Source organism: Xenopus tropicalis, chromosome 1, assembly GCF_000004195.4.
Source record: "Xenopus tropicalis strain Nigerian chromosome 1, UCB_Xtro_10.0, whole genome shotgun sequence".
NCBI lineage: Eukaryota > Metazoa > Chordata > Amphibia > Anura > Pipidae > Xenopus > Xenopus tropicalis.
Genome location: NC_030677.2, coordinates 172,995,115 through 173,017,229, shown reverse-complemented (window position 1 = coordinate 173,017,229; position 22,115 = coordinate 172,995,115). Strand labels below are relative to the sequence as shown.

The window sequence follows — 22,115 nt, the reverse complement described above, 5'->3', positions numbered from 1 at the left end:
AAAGAGTTTGGATTCCACCAATCAACAGTCAAACAGACAAATGTACAAAAGGAGGAAATTCAACCATTGTTACCAACCCAGAAGTGGTCGACCATCAAAGATAATTCCAACTGCAAAGCTTCTGTAGGGGTTTACCAAAAATGGGCCCTTAGGACAGACACCCCTAGACTAGGCCACTGGTTGGTGCTAGTTAAACCGGGACATTGGGATGACTGGGTTCTACATAGTTAACAGGGAGTATACCTGTAGTTCGGGTTATGGCCACCGGGTGGTGCATAGGCCCATATAAAGGGTTGCAGCCATGTGCTAAGAGGCCATCTTGAGCCACCTTAGGCTGGGATAGCTCCTGGGACCAGGAGCTTCCCCTGATAGAGTTATTAGATAGTAGTTTCTTGTAATAGGACATTCTAGGAGTGTCATGTAGGACACCAAGCTAGAATGGGCGGATATTGCCCCTCCAGGAGTGGTAGTGGGGTTAAGACCCCCCAGCATTACATCTGCTGGAGTGCAGGGCATTAAGTGGCTAGGTAGGTGGACAGGTCCCCGCTAGTCCAGGAGTCCGGATCTGAGGGTGCCATACGCTAGTACCGGTGTGGGTCCTTGTGGTGTAACTCCTAGCATGGGTACTGAGAACTCCAAAGGGAGGGTCTCACCGATAGTACCGGGGATAGCACCTAGATGGGAGCACATTGGGAAAACCGTGAGGTAGTACCAACAGGAAAAGGTTCTCAATGAGAAGTTAGGAGATATGCCCTGCCGTGTGTATAAATGATATGCCGCTCCTGGAAAGGTCTCTGCCTGAATAAACCATAGCATTCATTCTATATACAACTGTGTCTGCTGTGAGTATCTACCTAGCCCAGAGGACCACTACTACACTGGTAAGGAATAACTGAAAGAGTGAGTACATCACACCGGGAGTACGTGGGTCCCAAAGGGGCATAGCATCTTGATCGTTTCCCAGGGGGTGGATTACAGTTCCACAACACCATCCCTGGGTGGAGGCACGCCATAAGGGGAGAAATCCCTGTAAACCCCCATAGTAAGCGGGGGCTCAGGACTCCTGTAGCGCCAAAGTATCGTGCTCCAACGGGTAGTGCCACAAGAATCCGCTACATTTGGAGGCACTGCTGAGATCGATTTGAGAATTGTTTACCAGACAGGGCCCTAAGGGAACTGTGGCCTAGAGTGTCTGTAGGACCTTTTCTTCCGACTGGGCTAAATTTTAGCCAACCTGATCCACATCCCCAACTGGGATTTGGCGCGAAAGGGGAGCAAGACAGCTCCTATCCAATTGGATTGCAGGATAGCTGGCGCCAAAAGTCAGCCAGGACTACACGTGAGATTGAGGCATGCCAGAAGGTGACGCCTACGTATTTTGCATATTGACCGCCCCGTGAGGTGGCTCGGCCAATAAGAGATGTTAGAAAGTGCGCCAAGAGCTGAGGAAGTGACGTGGCCAGTTAAAGTCACGGCGGCCATCTTGGGAAATTCCCAGTTAGCCTTGGGCAAGAGTCAAGCGAGTGAGCTCCTCTGTCTGATAACCGCCAAAATGTCTGCCAAGTCTGGACCTGGGCAGGGCAGTGTAATATCTCTGTATGAGAATCCAGAGGATGGACTTCGATATCTGTGGTTGGGATCCTTTGCTGAGAGATCTACTTCACAAGGAGATATTACTATGGTCCCCATCTGTGGTGACTGTGGAGCTGAGGCCTCCTTAGCTCTGAAGCAGGCCATGGGAGGCTGCATAGGTTGCGGACACTTATGTTGGATGGGCCCATTGAGGGATGAGAGATTGAACCGGGGACCCGGTGCAACGATTACCATGATGACCACGCTGAATGCTGACAAGTCAAGTGCAGCTCTGTATGGACGGTACCAGGGGGAAGGCGAGCTTTCCTTGGTATCGGGACCCCTGCAGATGTGTCAGTGGAAAGCGGAGACCTCAGGGTCTGTGGCTGGCGGTGCCGAGAGTACCGAGAAACCCCAAGGGGTAAGTGACCAGCCACAGGGCGGGGTATTCCCAGCCGAGAGGGAGGAAATTGGGCCAGCAGCCATGCCACCCGATGCCCCATGCCCCAACCCGATCTCACCTGCCTATGAGATAGAATCCCCAGGGGTGTCGAACTGTTCAGAAATGGCAGAGGGTGGTCCCATGCTTGATGATAGAGAAAAGGAGAAGCCCGAGGTTAAGCACCCACCCCATTATATCGAGGTTCTCCGAAAGCGTAGAGAAGCCTCTGAAGGGGCCTCAGGGGCTGCAAGCCACTCCAACCCAGGGTGGGAACCAATGGATGAAGCTGAGGAGGAGGATGCCTATAGCCCTCCCGTGTTTAAATTGCCCGATGGTTTCCTAGCTCCCTGGAAAATTCCCAAGGAGGAGGAAAAGGAGTTTTGGGTATTGCCTGGTCGAGGTGACCCAGACATCTTTTGCCGCGTGTCTCGCATTCAGCGAGTCATGAACTATAAGATCTTTAAATTATGGGGGTACTATATGCCCTACGCTCCTCTATGGGTATACGACAAGCTGGAGACCTTAATGGATGATTGGGTTGTGGCCGAAATCGCTGCTAAAGAAAAATGGGCAGGAAAGTGTCTGCATAAAGCCGATTCCATAAAGAAAATGGCAGCATGGAAATTCATTCGTGCGCTGGAAAGAGAATGGTGGTGGGGCCGTACAGTCTTACGGCATACCGTATACAGCTGCGGGCGGAAAAATCCCAAGCCACGCTACTTCAGCACTGAGGTAGAGTTACCAGCGGGAGTAACTGTTGAAAAGCCACATCCAAATTATTATGCCTCTTACATTGATGTACAGATGAGGTTTGCCTATATGGTCTGAGTATGTGTATCCTAAGGGACTTGTCTACCCCAGGAGGGGAGTTCATCGGTTAAAGGGTGAGTAACCTACGGTTCTGGTGTCACCCTCAGGAGGGACTTGTTCTCTTCCAAGAAGGAACTGTCGGAGGTGGGTGAGGCTAACCCACACCACAGCCAGCCGGCGGGTTGGGAGGCGAGGACCGCTCCTGTCATGGCTTCTGGCCGGGAGTCGCTGAAGTTAGCCCATCATGGGGCAAAGTTGTTGGATACCCACCCGTTGGTGGATGAAAAGACCCAAGGTGGGATCACCTTGGGAAACGGACTCCCTCAAGGAGGAAGGGGGGTTCAAGAAAGTCAATTTTTTTTGCTGTGTAATAAAGAAATGCTGCTTTTGGGCAATAAATTGTCCTTTTTGTTTCTTTGATTGTGAAATGTCTAAAAGGGACAGAGACTCTTGTGGGGACTTTCACCAAGACTTTGGAGGGTGGGGATGTTGGCATGTCTCACTTTTCCTTTCCAGATCATCCATTGTACCCTGGCAGTCTCCTGGAGGAACTGTGAAGCGTGATGTTATCAGTATGGTAAAAACATTGTGTAAGATTTTTGGGTTATGATGGGATGTGTCAGCCAGGAGGTGACAATTTCCAGCAGGGGGAGAATGTAGGGGTTTACCAAAAATGGGCCCTTAGGACAGACACCCCTAGACTAGGCCACTGGTTGGTGCTAGTTAAACCGGGACATTGGGATGACTGGGTTCTACATAGTTAACAGGGAGTATACCTGTAGTTCGGGTTATGGCCACCGGGTGGTGCATAGGCCCATATAAAGGGTTGCAGCCATGTGCTAAGAGGCCATCTTGAGCCACCTTAGGCTGGGATAGCTCCTGGGACCAGGAGCTTCCCCTGATAGAGTTATTAGATAGTAGTTTCTTGTAATAGGACATTCTAGGAGTGTCATGTAGGACACCAAGCTAGAATGGGCGGATATTGCCCCTCCAGGAGTGGTAGTGGGGTTAAGACCCCCCAGCATTACATCTGCTGGAGTGCAGGGCATTAAGTGGCTAGGTAGGTGGACAGGTCCCCGCTAGTCCAGGAGTCCGGATCTGAGGGTGCCATACGCTAGTACCGGTGTGGGTCCTTGTGGTGTAACTCCTAGCATGGGTACTGAGAACTCCAAAGGGAGGGTCTCACCGATAGTACCGGGGATAGCACCTAGATGGGAGCACATTGGGAAAACCGTGAGGTAGTACCAACAGGAAAAGGTTCTCAATGAGAAGTTAGGAGATATGCCCTGCCGTGTGTATAAATGATATGCCGCTCCTGGAAAGGTCTCTGCCTGAATAAACCATAGCATTCATTCTATATACAACTGTGTCTGCTGTGAGTATCTACCTAGCCCAGAGGACCACTACTACACTGGTAAGGAATAACTGAAAGAGTGAGTACATCACACCGGGAGTACGTGGGTCCCAAAGGGGCATAGCATCTTGATCGTTTCCCAGGGGGTGGATTACAGTTCCACAACACCATCCCTGGGTGGAGGCACGCCATAAGGGGAGAAATCCCTGTAAACCCCCATAGTAAGCGGGGGCTCAGGACTCCTGTAGCGCCAAAGTATCGTGCTCCAACGGGTAGTGCCACAAGAATCCGCTAAAGTGGGCTACACTTCTAATAGTTGGAAAGATTACAAAGGAACCCAGGGTAACTTCTAAGCAACTGAAGGCCTGTCTCACATCTACAATGTTGATGTTCATGAGTCCACTATCAGGAGAAAGCTGAGCAGCAATAGTGAGTATGGCAAGGTAGCAAGGAGAAAGTCACTGCTCTCCCCCCAAAATATTGCTGATCATCTATAGTATGCTAAATATCACATGGACAAGCTAAAAGGATATTGGAAGAATGTATTGTGGACAGATAAAGCCAAAATATAACTTTTTGACTTAAATGATGAGCATTACATTTGAAAAAACAAAACACTGCATTCCAGCAAAAGAACCTTATCCCATCTGTGAAACATGGTGATGGGAATGTTCTGCTGCATCTGAGCCTCGACAGCTTTTCATCATTGATTGAACAATAAATTCTGAAATATACCAGAGAATTCTAAAGGAAAATGTCAAGACGTGTCCGTGAACTGAATCTCAAGATACAGTGGGTCATGCAGCAAGACAACGATCCTAAACACACACTTTGTTCTACCAAAGGATGGTTAAAGGGATACTGTCATGATTTTTTTGGTGTACTGTTTATTTTTAAATTACACTGTTTACATAGAAAATCATTCACTCTATCATATAAAATGTTACTTTTAAACCAACAAATGTATTTGGTGTGTATATTGGTGTGTAGGCAGCCATCTCAGTGCATTGTGCCTGGTTTTAAACTTTCATAAAGAGCAATCGCTACACATTAGAACTGCTTTCCGGCAACCTATTGTTTATCCTAATCCCATGTAACTGGAGGAGTCCCAAGCCGGACTTGGATTCCTTACTATTGAGTGCTATTCTGATATCTACTGGGAGCTGCTGTCTTGCTACCTTCCCATTGTTCTGTTGATTGGTTGCTGGGGGGGAAGGTAGGGGGTGGACATATCAGGAGAAATCCGCTTGTTTGCCGACCATGCCAAATAAGTGGATCTCAATGTGAAGAAAATTCAGTAACCAATATGAACAAATCAGGGACATGCTGCTAAAAGTTAGAAAAATAAAAACACAGAACTGATTAGTTCTACGGATATTGCACTGAGGCAAAGTGGCCACTTTAACCTTTTGAGGATACAGAGGGTGATTTTCAAACAGAAGTCAATCCCCTTATCTTGTGTCATTAACCCTTTCTCTTTTAAATTGTAAGTTTTATTGATCAAGGATTCTGCCTTTTTTATGTTTAGTTTATGGGGCAGATTTATCAAGATGTGAGTTTAGAGCTTAATACATAAAAACTCACCAACATTCTATTCATTCCTATGGGATTTTTAGAAGCGGATTTATCAAATGGTGAGCTCTAACTTTCACCCATTGATAAATACACTTTAAAAATCCCATAGGAATGAATAGAACATGGGTGAGTTTTTATGTATTAAGCTCTGAATTCACAGTTTGATCAATCTGCCCCTATGTGTTAGAGTACACCCTTGTATTTTACACTGCTGTCAAATACATTGGCACTTATTAATAATAATACATTGCCTCAGTGCAATATCCATGGAACCGATCAGTTCTTTTTTTTTCTTTTCCTAACTTTTAGCAGCATGTCCCTGATTTGTTCATATTGGTTACTGAATTTTCTTAATTTGGCACCGGTGTTTGTCAAATTTAAATGTAGCACTCCTGCTATTGTTGTGTTACAGATCCAAGAATCTACCAGCAGTTGCCCGAATCTGCAATATACTGCCTGCCACTTAAAATATTAGCAGATACATCACGAACAGCTATTCAGCAATAATTCAGTGCCGGGGAGGGGCGGGACTATAAGATTGGGCGGTATAATATGGCCCTGAGTGACAGGCTCTTTCAATGACGCTGAGTTGTGGGAGGCACCGAAGCTATGCTCTCCGCACATGCGCATTGATATACTTTTGTGCCGTCCAGGGAAGATGGCGGCATCAGTGCAGCAGTAGCGAGTCCCACAGTAAGACCAATAGTAACAGAAGGAGGTGAGTGAACTTTGGCGAAATGTCGGGTTGTCAGTTTCTCCATTAGAAGTAACACAAATTCCTCTAGTTCATATGTTGAGCAGGACTTGGTTTCTTTAAACGCTAAAGCTTATTCTACATATTTGCATGGAAGGTAGAGTCTTGGAGATTGGTGAGAGGCAGACAAAGCATGGAAAATAGGGATAATACTGACCGGGGCAACTTTACCAAATGGATTATTGACGTGTAACAAGCTGGTAGTAAGTGACTTATAACTGAGCTAAGCTGGTCTCATGTAGTATCCGTTTCTCAAGGACTGAGCATTGGGCAAATGACCCAACTATGCTTGATATAAGGGTGCATACTGGGCGGTATCAAATGGCTGCCAATTAGATTTTAGCTTTCATTATTTTGCTGCACCTGGATGGACAAAGCTAATCGCTGATTGGTTTCACAGGCTTGCTGCCCAGGATTGGGCAATGTAAATAAGACCCCCAAGTAATTGCTTTGTAGGCAGGGTAATGGACTGTAGAAGAGATAGTGGGATGCTGGGTACCTGGATAGAGAGACAGAATAGGCAAATGGATTGAGTACCTGTAAATAGGTAGGTGACACAAGGGATGAGTGAAGGAATGTTAACCTTTGTTATATGAACTACAACTCCCAGAATTCTTTCAAGTTCATACATGATTTGATAAGACATTACAGCATGTGCTGTATTGCCAAATAATATACTGTGGACTGTCAACTCTTATACTGTGTGATGCTGTTAGAAAGATATCCTGTGTGTGGTTTAGGATTAAAATCCAAAAAAGTTGTCCATTGTCCAATTATGGCTATACACCATGGGGCTTTTTCACTTTGATGACTGACTACATTGGCATATTTTTTGTAATTAGTTCTGAGTGAATACTCCATAGCTCTCTAGGTATTGAAGACACGGAGAGCTTTATCTCTTTTACTTTCACCTGCCATAGATCCCAATAGTTTTTGTCAAAGCGTATTGCTCATTGGAGTAGGTAATACAGACACAGTGGGAATGTTGTTTTTCCATGTATGTTTGGGCATTTAAGCCAGCACAAGAAGTTATTACTTTCCATTCAGCAAAATGGATGTTTGTATTCAGAACAGATTTCTGTTGAAGCTGAAAATAGACTGTATATGTTTAAGCTGTGATTTGTATCATTATTCAGGGTAGTAGTTGCAAACCTAGAAATAAGCACCTTAAGGGAAACTATAGGATGTTTTTAACTGGGTTTAACATAGTTATGACGTTATACTTTGCAGTATAAAACAAACAAACCATTGGCATTATAACTTTTTTTGTAGTGCAGTTATATGTATGTTGGGGAATAAGGACATTACTAGACTCAAAACATTATAAATATTGCACTTGTATGATTGTCTATGTACAAGGCATCAGTGGAGGCTACCAACTAGGCAGCATTTGCTTATATTTTGTGCTTATAGTTAAAGCTAGCCTCCTGCTCCCTTGTTTATAGTAAAAAAAAAATGAAAGATACCGAGAATATAAATAGAATATTTTCCATGAAGTTGTTCCTCTGCATTGTTCTTCTTTTCCTTACTAGCTTATTGAATTGTTACTTCCTCAGGAAACAGTGCAGTCAAGGAGAAGGATGGGATTTTCTTGATGTATTTTGATACTTGGATGACTACTTCTTATAGAACACACTTTTTTAAATATGTTATGAATGGTGATCGGTACACAATTTATATTTATATATTGTTTCTTTTTACCCTGTTTATCTCATTTGTAAGTGCATAGCAAAGGTTATCATGTGATTTGCATCCCTTTAATTTTTGACAAAGAACAGCCCAGCTATTTCATGTATAGTGAAGCAGCATTTCCACAGACTGCAGCAATCAGGGTAATGAATGTGGAATCTGGAGTAGCCAGACTTTGTTTACAATCTAGTTTCTTTGACTACGGTACATTTATACATGGAGTATGTATTTCAGAAGCAGCGGTGCTCACTGTACCCATGTGTTGGACTTTTTAAATTTTTTTGGGCCACTAGCAAAACTATTGTTTGACAAACACTTGGCAGTTTGAGAGACAGTTTTGAGAGACAAGGACACTGATTCATTATGCAGAAGGTCCAGAAAAAAAATAAAAATCTGTATGGCAAGGATCCACAAAGGAGAACTAAATTGGTTTTTGTTTAGGGTTAAAAACTGACTTTGCATGAGCACAATTTATGGTGATTCTACCTTTTAAGCTGGTTAAAACTTCAACAAAAAAAAGTATAAATGTAATTAAAATATAATGCACTTTTGCACTGCACTGGTAAAAGTTGTGCAGGGCAAAGAGCTGCTGCCTAGCACTCTTTCTAAAGCAAACACACAACATTTTTCCAGTGCAGGGAAAAAAAGTACATTATATATTACTTTAAAGCACTTCCATTTTTGGTTTGACTGTTCCTTTAAGAAGAAGAGAAACAGGCAGAAAATCTACATACACAGACATATAGGCCATTGGGTAGCATACACAAAATAAGTGAATTGTTTTGCAAATTTTTTTTGTCATAAATACAGCCTTTTTTGGGATGACAGAGCTGCCAATGAGAGTGTTGTCCTTCAGTTAGACAAGAATAAATGTGGGTTCATTCTTTGCACTGAATCTAGTTTGAATTAATTATTTTCTTCTTATTTAAAGCATTTTTCTTCTGTCACATCTTAAAAAAAAAAAAAGTGTGGCACAAATCTAACATAAAAAATGTCCACTTTTTCTTTTTAACAGCTGGTAACTCAGGGTTCCTATAAGAATGATGCATAAGTAGAGCTTTAATTTAAATTTTAAATGCTCTTTTGTGTATAAGTGCTTTCAAATTTATATTTATTTTGTGGCAGTGATAGAGTACACACATGCTATACCAAATTACCTTACAAGACCAACTGTGCGAACGTCTGTCCTTCCAGATGTTAACAACTTCCTCCATTGTCAGCGAGCCATGGGGACTTGTAGGTCATAAGAACTTGATTACTGACAGTTTGGCATTCCTGCTACAGAGTCATAAAAACCCCTCTTGCACTGGCAGTTGGTCATGAGTTTAGCCAGCTGCTTCTGCCTAATACAGGAAAGAAATTCCATTAAACTGGTTATTTTTTATTTTACTAAACAGTGGGAATGGCAAGATGCGATCTGATTTTGCTGCAAGAGGTACCTTGTTCTTATCTCTGCTAACATCAGCAAATGGCAGAATTTCCCTGTGATAAATTTTACCTTGTATTAGTACAGGTATCGGACCCCTTATCCGGAAACCCATTATTCAGAACGTTCCAAAATACGGAAAGGTCATCTCCCATAGACTCCATTTTAATCAAATAATTCACATTTTTAAAAATGATTCCCTTTTTCTCTGTTATAATAAAGCAATACCTTGTGCTTGATCCCAACAAAGATATAATTAATCCTTATTGGAGCCAAAACAATGCTATTGGGTTTAATTACTGTTTAAATATTTTTTTTAATAGACTTAAAACGGAACTGTCACCTTAAGAAATAATTTCAAATTGTTTTCTATTGTGTTTGGCAAGCAAAATAAACTTTACTTACACTATATAAATTATTTTAATCTTATTTTCTTCAGCCTTGGAATTTGCAACAAGCAGGCAGGGGCCATTTTGTGGACACTGTTATCAAAGCAGGCATTGCATCCTGCCAAAATCTTGTTTCTGTGCCAGTATGGGGGGACCTGAGGCCCATGTCGATGCACTGGTTACATAATTACATGGTGCGGAGGGAGGGGGAATGTGAGGAGGGCAGCCACATCTAAGAAGTTCTGAATTGAAAGTGAAAGTAACTGTCTGCCCCACCTCTATGCCTAAGGCATAGAGGTGGGGAAAGCAATATATGATTGACAGCTGGGATTTTTAATTGCCTGTATAATGGGTATGGATGTGGTAATAAAAAAATTATTTTGGGTTTCATGTTTAATTTGAAAAGGGTTTTTATTATACAGCTTTTTATGTCTGGGTAACAGGTCCACTTTAAGGTAGGAGATCTGAATAACAGAAAGACCCTTTTATCTGGAAAACCCTAGGTCCCAAGCATTCTGGATAATGGATCCCATACCTGTACAGGTATCGGACCCCTTATCCAGAAACCCATTATCCAGAAAGTTCAGAATGGGCCATCTGCCATAGACTCCATTTTAATTAAATAATCACATTTTTTAAAATGATGTTCTTTTTCACTCTGATAATAAGACAGTAGCTTGTACTTGATCCCAACTAAAATATAATTAATCCTTATTGGAGCCAAAACAATCCTACTGGGTTTAATTACTGTTTAAATAATTTTATTAGCAGACTTAAGGTAGGAGATCCGAATTACAGAAAGACCCCTTATCTGAAAAACACCAGGTCCCGAGGATTCTGGATAACGGGTCCCATACCTGTATATTTTCCAGCTTGGTCCAATAGGGCTTAGTTGTTGATTTGATTAAAGGTACTGTGATGCTCTTATGAGATTGTTGAGATTGTTTGAAACCAGGCGGTGTCACATGGGGCCATTTAAACATTTTGCAGCTTTGTGCCAATGCCTTTATTGTAATTTTTTTTAAAAAGCGTAAGTGATTATCTGTAATAATCCAGTAATTCCTATCTGATTCACAAGCTGTTATTGCTTTACAACCCTCCTGACTGGGGAGATAAGGAATTGTACAGGGATATGCAGAAATATCTGTTTTTTTTCAAAGGTGCGCTGTCACTATAATAATGTGTTTCATTTGCCTAAAAAGTGTTGAATAAATCTTTAGTTTTCAGTAGTTTGCTGGCCTTCAGGCTGGGTTTTAAGGAATGTATTGGAGCATTGTGGCTTCCGTTGGTAACCTTTGCTATAAAGTGACTGACACTTTCATGGTGAGGGCAGTGAGGTTGTGGAATGCCCTTCCTAGAGATGTGGTAATGGCAGATTCTGTTAATGCCTTTAAGAGGGGCCTGGATGAGTTCTTGAACAATCAGAATATCCAAGGCTATTGTGATACTAATATCTACAGTTAGTACTAGTGGTTGTATTTATAGTTTATGTATGTGAGTGTATAGATGGTAGGTGTGGGTTAGGTGTGCTGGGTTTACTTGGATGGGTTGAACTTGATGGACACTGGTCTTTTTTCAACCCTATGTAACTATGTCTATGAAGATTTTCATTCATCCAGGTCATGGTATATCTAGTATAAATAAATTTGAAGCAACTGGACTTGTTTAGTAAACATTGAATGTAACTATGTAACTCAGTGCTGTCCAACTGGCGGCCCGCGGCCCCTGGCCCCCCTCTGTGTGGCCTCCCACCTGTCTGGCTGCTTTGATGGCTTACTCTTGTGTAAGCTTTAAATGGTATCAGTACTGTGATTAACTGCCCCCCCCCCCCCTGCATGGTTCTCACCTCAGATGCAGGCTGTAATCAGGCTGTATTGTTTAAATATGTAATCCCCTGTACTGTTCACACCTTTTAAACTCTGCATTGTTCACCCCCTGCAGTGTTCACACCTCAGGATCAGGCTGTAATCACCCCCATTGTTCCCCTGTTCACACCTCAGGAGCAGTAGAAACCCACAAATAATCCCTGCACACTACAAAAAGAACATATACTGAGGTGGTACTGCAATTAAAAAGTTTTTTAATATATAGTTATTGTGCAGACTGTAGGAGCAGTGCCAGCATTGTGTCACTGTAGGCTGCCTGTGTGTGCCATACACACAGGCAGCATAGGGCAAGCAGAGTATGGCACACACAGGCAGGGTATGGAAGGCAGAGTATGGCACACACAGGCAGAGTAGGGCAGGCAGAGTATGGCACACACAGGCCAAGTTTGGCACAAACCAGCCAAGAATGGCACACACAGGCAAGGTAGGGAAGGCAGAGTATGGCACACACAGGCAGAGTAAGGCAAGCAGAGTATGGCACACACAGGCCAAGTTTGGCACAAACCAGCCAAGAATGGCACACACAGTGAAAGTATGGCACACGCAGGCAGGGTAGGGAAGGCAGAGTATGGCACACACAGGCAGGGTAGGGCAGGCAGAGTATGGCACACACAGGCCAAGTATGGCACAAACCAGCCAAGAATGGCACACACAGTGAAAGTATGGCACGCAGGCAGGGTAGGGCAGGCATAGTATGGCACACACAGGCAGGGTAGGGAAGGCAGAGTATAGCACACACAAAGGCAGGGTAGCGCAGGCAGAGTATAGCACACACAAAGGCAGGGTAGGGCAGGCAGAGTATGGCACACACAAAGGCAGGGTAGGGCAGGCAGAGTATGGCAGGTTTTTGCTGTACTACAACCATTAATATGGGTATGGTCATGTGATAACATGGGTGTGGTTTCAAGTGGGTACGGTTTCAAAAAGGGGAGTGGTCAAAACTGGCTTCCATTATCGGCCCTCCACCACGTAGGACGGAAAAATTCCGGCCCTCGGTACAACAGAAGTTGGACAGCACTGATGTAACTCATACAGCATGTGTAAAAGGGTAACTGATAGTAGAATAAAAGCAGCTGCTAATGCAACAACAGTACATATTGTATTTGCCATTAAATAATAGTTTTGTTATTTATGTGATCTAATTTTCACAAAACCATATGGGAAGCCCAATAATCGAGGTCATGGTATGCTAGTATGTAGGAGTCTAAAGCAAGTGGACTGACTAATCTTGAAAATGTTTTACCACTCAGCTGAGAGGCTTCTTTAGCTCTGATGAGTGGTGAAAAGATTTCAGGATTGCTCAGCAAGTCCAGTTGCTTTAAGGTGGCCATACACAAGCAGATCCGCTCGCTTGGCGATGTCGCCAAGCGAGCGGATCTTCCCCCGATATCCCCACCTACGGGTGGGCGATATCGGGGACCATTTAGGTAAAAAAAATAATAATCCGATCGTTTGGCCCTGGGGCCAGACGATCGGATTATGTGGGCGGCAATGGGGCAGTCGGATCGGGGACCGCACCAACGAGCCGATGCGGTCCCCGATCCGACCAGATTTTCTAACCTGGCCGATCGAGATCTGGCCAATTTCTGTCGCCGATCCTTCGCTTGCCTGACTCTGATTTTCAATACTGCCGTAATTATTCTCTAATTTATTAGGAAATGGGGTTAACACCTAATCATGCATGGAAAAAAAAAATACCGTCAAATACCGTGACACCGATATAATTTTGAAAAATACCGTGATATAAATTTTTGGTCATACCGCCCAGCTCTAATTTTAACAGACTTGGAGAAAAACACATTTTCATCATATTAGGCTACTTAGTCTTTGTAAATGTTAAGCATATGCTTGATGACATAAAAGGATGCTGCATTGTTTTAACAAATATTATTTTTTTACTGATAGGAATGGCATGCTATTTTTAAAGTTGTAGCAATCACTTCATAACATGGTGTACACCTTAAACAATATATATATTTCCCAATATTGTTTTGAGAATACAGCATGGCCTTTTTTTTTTTTTTTTTTTTTTAAATAAGATTAACTGTTCAGCTGATCTAGTTTTGTTATACGTGGGTTGGAAATGTTTTGTCCTGCATCCACCCTAACTTCTTAACCTCGTCCTAGGCTGGTCATGGGTAGTTGCCCATTTTTCAGCTTTAACCTACCCTTCCCCCTAATAAACCTGTGGTTCCTGTGGGTTTCAGGCTGGCCCAGGCATCATTAATAGTGATGTTTGAGATTACACAGTCTATTAAAAAATAATTTACTACTGATATGCTGCCTTTTATAATTAGCTTTAAAAAAAAAACTCTTCATATTTGTCCAGCAATTAATATGGCAGAGGTATGGGGTCTAATATCTGAAAACATCAGTGGCTGTCTGACCTACCTGTTACACTGTCCTGTCTGTTCTTTTGCTTGTTTCTTCTTATTGTCTTGACCATTGTGCACCTGTAAATTCTGTTGCCGCCTTTGTACTAATGACTGTTGGGCATTTTATATGTTTTGTTTTTTTTTTTTTTTTGTCTGACCGTTTGTTTGCTCTCTTGTTCTTTTTATCATTTCTTTTATCTTTTGCTAGACATTAATGCTGTCATTTTGATGTACTTCTCGCCATAAGTGGTTGTGGGGTGCTGTGCTATAATTGACTGTGAATTGTATTCTATTTTAGAAACCTTTATTACCACCTTTTGTGTAAATTATTACAGATGTTCCTGTCCTTTGAGTGTAAAGGCACACAAGACATTTGTTGGTCACGGTTAAAGGATAAGTAAGTCTTTTTATTTTAAAATCCCTAAAACTATTATACCCCTAAATGTCATTTTGTGGGGTGTTTATCATGCTGTGTAAAAAGGGGAGTAAAACATTAACGGTGATGTTGCTCTCAGCAGCCAATCAGATGCTTTGCTTTGGTTTTCTAACTGTTGAAATCTAATTGCTGATTGGTTGCCCTAGGCAACATTACTGGTACTGTTTTACTCCACTTTTTACATAGCATGATAAATATACCCCTTAAGTGTGATGTCCTTTCAAGGGATGAAGCTTAAACATGTTGCAGAAATCAGTTACTTCCTTATCTAGCGTAAAGCTCCGCTCTCTGTAGTATACAGAGCCTTCCTTCTTAGAATAGAAGGCTGGTCAAAGAGCTGTCTACTACACATGGCTGATTGATTTCCATTGGAACAGGAGGCAGCAAGCATGCGCAATAGACTGCTCTTTGACAAGCTTCCTATTCAAAGGAGAAGGAATATTCAGTATACTAAAGGGGTGGGGTTTCACACCGCATAAGGAAGTGACTGATTTCTGCATGTTTCAGCTTCCATCTTAGAAAAAAACATTAGACTTAAATCAGAAGAGAGGGGCTGTTTAGAGTCTTTTTAGGGATTTTAAAATAAAATGTTTACTTATACTTTAATTTCCTCCAGCACAGATGACAAAATATCTGTGGAAAAGTATATCCATAAAAAGCAAAGAATTAGAATGTTTGCGAATTGGCATAGTTCTCATCCCCTAATTGTGCTTACAAATATAGTTACATATTTGGTGTTTCTAGTTAATAGAAGGCAGTTACAATAAACAAAACTAAATGTATTTGTTTTCTTGAAACAGTTAGATTTGTGCTCCACATTTTTTTTACATTTGAAAAAAAAAAAACCCCCACAAAAATGAACAGATATTTTGCGCTGCACAGTAGAAGAGTCTGTATATTAAATGTATATGTTCAAGGGCAGATTAATTCTTCCTTTGGCTCTGGGTTGTTCCCCTGCTCCACCCCAACCACAGTTCCACAGTACTGGGCCCTTAGGCATGTATGCACTTTAGGTAGGTGACCGGAAAATTGTTTTTTAGTCACTGTACATTTCCTGTTTTCCGTGTTCCAAAAGTGCAAATTTTTGCAATATATCAATTGAAAGGGGGGTAGGGGGTTTGCCAGAATGAGTCATTTGCTAATTATTCCTTGTGTTTATCTTAATAGTTTTCTAGATTTGCCCTTGATAAATTGCTTTTTAGTGTTATGAGTTGCTTTGTTTGTTTAGCATTCTGTACTGTGCTACACTTCTGTAAACCATGTTACACATCAATTAAGGCATTTCAGCTTCAAATGAAAAAGATGTGAAAAGACCATATCTGTGCTTGGTTATTCCCAGCACTGTTTCCTTCTTTTTATCTCCTTGCACGCAATGAGTTGATCAGTGAGCTGAAATGATTTGGTGTTATAAATCCGTGCACAAAAATCCCAGCATTTCGGCCATAGGAGAGCAATAGAGGTAATATTGTGCAGTATTGATACAGGTATGGGTCCTGGGGGTTTTCAGATATGGGGTCCTTCTGTACTGTGGATCTCCATACCTTAAAGTGGTTGTTCACTTTTGAGTTAACTTTTAGTATGGCAATATGCATTTCGTCTTTATTTTTTATTTGTTTTTTTTTTAATTTAAATTTTTGTTCAGCAACTCGCCTGTTCAGAGTTTCAACAGCTATCTGATTTCTAGGGTCCAAATTACCTTATCAACCAGGGAGTGTTTTGAATGAGAGACTGATATATGAATAGGAGAGGACCTAAATAGAAATATAAGTTATAAAAAGTAACAATAACCATGAAACTGTAGCCCACAGAGCAATAGTTTTTGGCTTTTGGGGTTAGTGACCCCCCCTCCCCCCCATTTGAAAGGTACAAAGAGCAAGAAGAAGAGGGCAAATAATTGAACTATAAGGAATGAATAACAAAGACCATTTGAAAAGTTGCTTAGAATTGGCCATTCTATAGCATACTAGTACTGAGTACTGGTAATCATTTTTCAAAATCTGATTTATTTGCTTAAAATGGAGTCTAATTCGGAGGCTTCTGGATAACAGATTTCTAGATAATGGATCCCATACCTGTTATTTAAATGATACACCCAGCGTGTCTAGAATGAGAGCAAAGGTGTAGAGTACATTCTCCACTCCCCTGTGGTTACATAGGGTTACATGTGTTCTTTGAAGTAGAAGCCCTGTTTGATCTGTTGTCCAAACAAACCCACACAAGAGGAAGATGAATATAATTTCAACTTCCGCTCCTTAAAGTACAACTTATGCACCTTATTTGATTTTCTGGCTTACCTGTCTAAAATCAATATAAAAAATAAATTATAAACAACCCCCCAAAACTACAGCCTTTTTCAAATAAACTATAATGATCTCTGTATATGGAGCCTATACTGTAAGTGAAGTTTGAGTAAATAATAAAATGAATTGATGTAAATATACTCTGAGCACTTTTGCATTTCACATTTATTTTCTATTTTTTGTGGTTTCTGAGGTATTTATAGTGCTTAAGCGTGCTTTAGTTCAATGGCACATAGAAATTGCCTACTCCTGAATTTTCTGGCAGTTACACAATTAAAATGTTTTACTGGCAGTGATTCACACTGACACCAGACGTTTTGTTGCCTGAGCTGGAGGAAAAATAAATGTGGGCAAAACACACCATATGCCATTACCCTCCTTTGATTTTTCAGAGAAGAGTAAGTTTACATCAGTTAAGTTTTTGGATTTGGGTCCCTTTTTAAATGTAAATACGTTCAGGGTATTTTCATTTCTTGCTGTTACTGACCCTTTAAACATCACCCTTACACACACATCAATTGATAATTTGCTATGTGTTGCACATGAGGTGCTCAATCCTAGATTCACCACACTTTAGTATAAATTTTGTGGCTATAGCACATGAGGATTTTTTTCCCCTGTGTGACTCTGAGTCCATCCCATTGTCTCCCATTGACTTGAGTAAGATCTGTCTACTGTTATGTATTGTTAACCTTGGGGTAAGCAAAATCATGTCTCCCAATTGATCATGATGCATCATTTACATTCAGGTTTCCATTAGGTAAAGATCAGCATGTAAAAAGCCATAATAGTTTAGCAAACCATAGTAATCCATGATCTGTTATTAAGTTCTATTAGTCCAATAAATATTGGACATAATAATAAATTCCCCTTTAAGATGAAGAGATATTTTCCAAATGTACATGTCTTCACTTTAAAATTGCAGTATATCTGTGGCCAAAAAATGTGATTGCAGCATAAAAAAACATAATGGAGTAAAAAAAAAAAAAAACACGACCATGTTTTTTTTTTTTTTGGCCAAGTAGAAATATTAACAGTTGTTTGTTAACTGATCAGCCCCCAAGAGTCAGGTTACAGCGCTGCTAGAGCATTGTATGTTTTCTGTTTTTATTTACATTCATTAGGAGGTATATTAATTAAAAGTTATGTTTCAAGTTTGTTTTACACTAGTAGTGCAGTACTTAATTGGTGACCTTTTGCTTTTCTCAAGCTGTTTTGTCTTGGGTGTTAGTACTATTTTTTTCGCTTAGTGGGTGTTTTTTTACATTATTTACTGTATACACTAATAGGTCAGAGAGTGACTTCAAGGTCCATTTACTTTATAGTCTTAACAAATAGTTGAAGACAAGGTGATACACAAATATAAGAATATTATCAAACACCACTGCCGAACAAGTTTCCCATAGTATGCATCCATTTTTTCCTTTCATAAGTTTAATTACCAATATAGTAAGCTGTAATGCTTAACTATCTTCTACTGTTTGGTCAGCCTCATAGCATTGGACTTGCGTTATGAACCAAACCAGTCAATCACCTGTCATTAAGTATGTACTTTGTAAATCTATACTCCACCGTTTAGATTTTTGGGATGTTATAATATGCTGGGTACACAAATTTACCCACATGCCTTGCCTTTTTCAGGGGACTGTTAGTTACATAAGCGAACCAATTATTTTTACAGTTTTTGTTATGACTCTACCCTATACCCATGCAGTGCTTTTGAGACAGAAAACATGACGTACATTTTAGTTAGCTTCACGTGTATACATGATGATTAGGCTGTTAAACTGTACTTCTAAGTAGGAATGTAATGTTTGCATGAGAAAATCCTTGATTTTCATAAAAACCATGTATGCAAGCTCTAACTCATGAGTATCATTGAAGCATAATTAACTTAATTTATTACCAGTATCCTTTTGTGGATTCATGTCTCTCTTGTTAAGGCATATATGGAAATAGGCAACTGGCAAACATTAAGCCTTAGGTATTTTTTCAAGCCCAGTATTGTTGACTTAAAGCAGACCTGTCACCCAGACATAAAAAGCTGTATAATAAAAACCCTTTTCAAATTAAACATGTAACCCAAAGTCATTTTTTTATTAACACATCTATACCTATTATATAAGCATTTAAAAGTCCCAGCTGTCAATCATATATTACCTGCCCCGCCTCTATGCCTTAGGCATAGGGGTGGGGCAGTCAGTTACTTTCACTTTCAATTCAGGACTTCTTAGATGTCACTGCCCTCCTCTCATCCCCCCTCCCTCCTTATCATGTAATTATGTAGCCAGTGCATGGATATGGGCATCAGGTCCCCCCATACTGGCACATACACAAGATTTTGGCAGGGTGCACAGCTTGCCTTAATAACAGTGTCCACAAAATGTAGCCTGCCTGTTTTCTGCAATGGTGAATTCCAGTGCTGAAGGAAATACGTTTCAAAAAATGTATATAGTGTAAGTGAAGTTTATTTTGCTTGACAAACACAATAGAAAGCAATCATTTCTTAGGGTAAAGCAAGGTGCTTCAATTGAAATAGTAATATTTAAAAAATAAAAAAAAAAAAAAAAATGATGTTCATGAGTAAGGTTTTACATATTTATAGAGTGAAAGTATGATTAGTTTGTATGCTCCCCCTATGTAAATAACCAAGTGGAGCAACAAGTACAGACTGTCACGTCTGCATATTCTCAGCATAACATGAACTGTGCTGAAGTTTAGCTTGTATCATCAAACTGACAAGTAATGACAATTTTGCAAACAGAGGAAATCCTAACTGATCTGCCTTATTGGAATATATCTATGTATTTTACAAGTTAATATTCTTGTATTAGCTTTGTGCAGTGTAAGCCATTGTAGTGGTTTTTATGCACCATCCGCTCAGGTAAAATACCAGAGTTTCCTATCATAGAAACTATGGGAATTAGCATGCAGTGGAAGCTTTTCAAAGTAGTTTTAAGTGACAGCTAGCCAATTAAATGTCCAATCTTCATTGTGTAGAGCTTGAGAACTGGGCTGATTTTACAAAGCCTACTTCCAAATATGTTAGTGGTGCCACAACGCAAAATAAAGAAGAGAAAAGAGAGAAAGGCCTCTTGTATTCTTAAAGTAACCAGCTTGTGTTCCGTACCATTTGCATGAAAAAGTATTTCTGTATACCGTATATACCCGCCTGTTACAGAGAGCCTAATCGCCTCTGGCTTATATTAAGCCACATAATATTCAGGCCTTTTATTTAGTTATAGCTAGACATGGGACTAATACTATCAAAAGCTCAACTAACTTTTGTTTTCAATGAGTAAACTTATAACATATGACAGTTTCTTAATAATATTGCACTGCAGAATGTATTTGTTAAAGACTGGAAATATATGGTCTTGTAGCTTTTGTTAATTGTCACCAATGAAACAGTGGTATGTTTACTTAATCAAGGGGGTGATCTTTTTATATTGATTCAGCTGCAGTTAGCAGTGCAAACATTAATAGCTTTTAGGCTAATGCCACACCATGTGTATGATGTATATTTTCGGTAAGCCAAAAAACACTTGCCAAAAATTTGCGCCGTACAATCCTACCTGTGCCTGCACCCAAATGAATGGAATAAGCTTGGTTCAGGCACATGTAGCTGAAATCCGTAAACGCAAGACTTTGCATTCTCTCAAGTTTTTATGCGGATTTCGGCTACAAGTGCCTGCACCTGAGCATATTCCATTCATTTGGGTGCAGGCACAGGTAGGAGCGTATGGCGTATATTTTTGGCAAGCGTTTTTTGGGCTTGCCGAAAATATACGCCATACGCACGGTGTGGCAATTTGCCTTAGAGAGTCAATGATATTTACACCTGGCCTTACATAGAATGAGCCACTTGAGTGTTAAGCAGTGACATAGCTTCTATACAGCAGACCTCATGGGGGGCCCAGGGTACAAAGTGGGCCTGGATTGCGGGCTCTACTGAATGGCAGTTCCCCCTCTCCAATCGGCCACTTCAAACTTTAATGAGATGGGTAGGGAGAGGGGTTGAGGGTCTGCAAGTTCCCTCCCCAGTTTGGTAAACCATGTGGTGAGCCAGATTGGGCAGATCAGCAGCCCAACGTGGTTCTTAATGTAATTTTTAGATCTGCCCAATAGTTTCTGGAACTGATATTGGTTGGACAGACCATTGTTTTGGCCAAATACACAGACCAATAAGTCATGCTATACAAAGTTGGCCAGTGTTTGACAGTGCTTGTGTTTGACTTAGCTTTCAAATGTCTTTTTTGGAATTTGAGAGATTAGCATAAATTTTGTATTTCCCTTTGTTTCATAAGGCGATACTACCAATGATTAAAGATTCTGCTTTTTCTGCCAAAATAGTCCTATTGGGTTTATTTAATGTTCAAAATAATTTTTGTAGGCTTAAGGCATGGAGATCCAAAATATGGATAGTTCCCTTCTTTTGAAAACCCCAGGTCCCAAGCAAATACAGATCCAACTTTTTCATTAAAGCAATGGAAGTGATTCTTATTGAGAATCAATTGTTATTATTAAAAAACTTAAAAGAAAACAGTCATGTTTAAGGGCAGTGACACAAGAGCTACTTTTAGCCAGGTACTTGTCACAGCTACAAAGTACACAATAATAATTGTCTCTACATGAGTTTTATAGATCGCAATTTGTAGCCGCAACAAGTAGCTGCCTACAAGTTGCTCTGTGTGTCATAGCCCTTAAATACCACTGTTTTTTAGAAGCATTTAACTAAGCTGATTGCCATCCCTCACAACCTCTACTAGTCCCTCTGCATTTCTTGTTGAAGTGTTATTCTGCATTAGAGGCGTTCACAATGTGTACTTTGTTCTGTCCTGCATTGTTATTTAAGAACTATAATAAAGATACCGTGTTACTGTTTATACTTATTCCTATTTATTATATCTTGTATTATGATGTTCTTCATGTTTTATGTTTTTCAGTACATTAGTTAAGCATTTTTTTGCTGCTGGATAACAAACTGCTGTGTCTGGGGGCTCACGGTGGGATGAACAACTCGCTCAAAAATTGGGGAGAGAGAGACAAAGAGAGACTGTTCCAGTGAGTTCCTCCCTTTTTCATTGCTTTAGAGGCACATCTGTAG

At 40.8% G+C, this 22,115-nt stretch overlaps 1 protein-coding gene across 4 annotated transcripts in view; it reads left to right on the top strand.

Annotated features, from left to right (window-relative positions):
- The first annotated feature begins 6,332 nt into the window (after positions 1-6,332).
- Positions 6,333-22,115, top strand: part of apc (adenomatous polyposis coli) — a 68,646-nt gene continuing 52,863 nt past the window's right edge. Inside the window, exons 1-2 of one of the 4 annotated variants that reach the window (XM_002936411.5) lie at positions 6,333-6,471; positions 21,955-22,072. The gene's annotated coding sequence lies outside the window, so the exon portion shown is untranslated. Of the gene's footprint in view, positions 6,472-6,952; positions 7,055-21,954; positions 22,073-22,115 lie in introns of those variants that run through there. The other 3 variants (XM_004910464.4, XM_004910465.4, XM_004910466.4) reach the window with 3 other exon arrangements.